We start from the raw sequence: 2568 nt of genomic DNA, 5'->3' as shown, positions 1-2568 counted from the left end.
GAGTTGGAGAGACTTATTATTCGTCAGGTAACTGTAAATCACAAGGAATGCTGAGACTTTGTGTCAAATGTGCGTCAGAGCCTGACTTGTATCTCATTTTTCCACAAAGTTTCACTTGGATCTAATGCAATCCATTTATAAAGAAATTTCAAATCAGAAGTCATTCTCACTGCGCTTAATGCAATTCTCAAATCAGTAACGCATTATCCTTTCTCATTGTTTTTATACATCCTTCTATGGTTTCTGTGCATACTTCACTGCTAAAGATATTTGTTATTGTGTTGTTGCACTTTTCACTTGTATCTCACAACTCATCAAGAGCATTGAATTAGTGTTTTCAATCAAATCAGCACAAGGTGGTGAAAACATTCCTTAAGAGATTTGGTCTACTGGGATTTTCTTGGACAACCATCTGTAGGCTTTACGGTGAACAGTCTGAAAAGGAGAAAATAAATCCAGTTTTGTTGGTGAAAATACCTTTTTGATGTCAGAGGAGAACGACAAGACTACTTTGAGCTGAGGCAACAGTAACTCAGTCAGCCGCTCGTTATAAATGAGGTATGCAGAAGAGCATCTGTGAACACACAACACACTGGCCCTTGATGTAGATGGGCAGCAGCGGAAGACTACACCGGGGGCCACTCCTATCACCTACCAACAGGAAATTGAGGCTACATTTCCCACTGACTCAACAAACTGCACAACAGAAGATTGGAAAAACACTACACTACAGTGGCCTCCACAGAGCTCAGTCCAGTAGAGCACCTTTGGAATAAATAGATAACAAAAACTGCAGCAACTATGGGATGCTATGATGTCAATAAGGAACTAATTATCTGAGGAATGTTTCCAGCACCTCCCTGCACCACTGAAGAAAAAGGGGGTCTAACCTTGCAATACCCAGGATAATGTAATAATGTAATAACATATACATATATATAAATGGCCTGCATTTGTATAGCGCTTTTCTAGTCACACTACATTCAGTCATTCACCCATTCACACACACATTCACACACTGGTGATGGCAAGCTACATTGTAGCCACAGCTGCCCTGGGGCGCACTGACAGAGGCGCACACACACACACACACACACACGTAACACCTGTTTTGATGAGTTGTGAGATTCAAATGAGAAGTGTGTCAACACAATAACAAATATCTTTAATGCTAAAGCAGAAACCACAACAGCATGCACAAAAAACACTGTGATAATGCTAACATGAGAACTGCATTAAGACTAGAGAGCATGACGTTTGCAATGTGAGAACTGCAAGCTACACAGCCAGCTCACTACACTTTTTTTTTGGTTTCGATGGGATGCATATTCATGCCATTTCTCACTTTGTCTGATCTCCTGTTTGAATTGTAAAATACAGACTCACCCATGCATTGCTCCCTTTGTCGCTTTGTGGATTTACTCAGCTCCTACTGTTCCTGCCAAGTACTCGTTCATATACACACTGTCAGCCTCACCGTGAGTATCTTTCTTTCAGTTTGAAAAGCTGCCAACGCTTCAAGCAGCCAAAAGAACAAAACAAATTATGTGCAACACTTAGCAACATTTCACCTGTTTATTGTTCTGTCTCATCGTATCCGCATAAATATAAATACCCCCCATTTAATCCGCATGCCATCTTCATTTTTGCTTTATTTAAATCTTGTACAGAACAGTGGACACTGAATATATATTAGCTGACTATATCTGCGCAGAGTCACATTAAAGGAATTATACATTCAAGTGCATTATGACTGTTTTGAGAGAATTGTATCCATCATGTACCTCATTATGTCTATTTGTTTCAGTCTTTGTGTCAACTGGATTAGTGTTCCTCCAACTAACAGTTGTGATTTTCTTGGCAATCAGTTTTATTATACAGAGTACAGACCGCAACTATTTTGCTGAGGAAGAACTCCAAGTGCAAACACTATAGGATCCACAGGAATAACATTCAACATTTCTTCAATCTCTTCTTTTATATCCTTCCAATACCTCTGGAGCACTGTTCCACAAGACATGCATAAAGATCACCTATGAGTCGGCAGTTTTTCCAAAACAAGGGCGATGGAGAAGCTTTACAAAATGTTCAGATTTTTAAAAAACACACATTTTGATCCTTCAATTAAATTCCTTCCATATATTGCTACTAATGGGTTTGTGATTATTCATACATGTGTCCTCAGAGTCCAAATTTAATTAAAGTTCCCACTATTTTTTTGTTGTTGTTGTTGAGAGTGTTTTCTGCAATCTTATTTACTAGCATCCTCTATATGTGCGAGAATATGGTTCTTAGCAGATATTTTCCAGTTCCAGTAATAAAACATTGTTCAATACCCACTGCTCTCTTCAGCCTTGGGATATAGTGCCTTAGTTGTAGGTAGCAAAAGAAAGTAATTTGGGGAAAGTGCAAATTGGTTTTGTAATTGAACAAATGATTTTATTCCCCTACTGTCAAAGAACTGGTTTATTATACTATTATGCTTCCTTTAGAGTGCCACTGTTTGAATCCAATTATCCCACAATGATGGTAGGAGATCTATACTACGAGCAGTAGGCATCACTCGTG

Source organism: Mchenga conophoros, linkage group LG13 (genome assembly GCF_057382185.1).
Source record: "Mchenga conophoros isolate Kocher_MC1m ecotype Shallow Benthic linkage group LG13, M_conophoros_male_GT1.1, whole genome shotgun sequence".
Classification (NCBI taxonomy): domain Eukaryota; kingdom Metazoa; phylum Chordata; class Actinopteri; order Cichliformes; family Cichlidae; genus Mchenga; species Mchenga conophoros.
The sequence above is the reverse complement of the archived record's forward strand: the minus strand, read 5'-3'. Positions refer to the sequence as shown.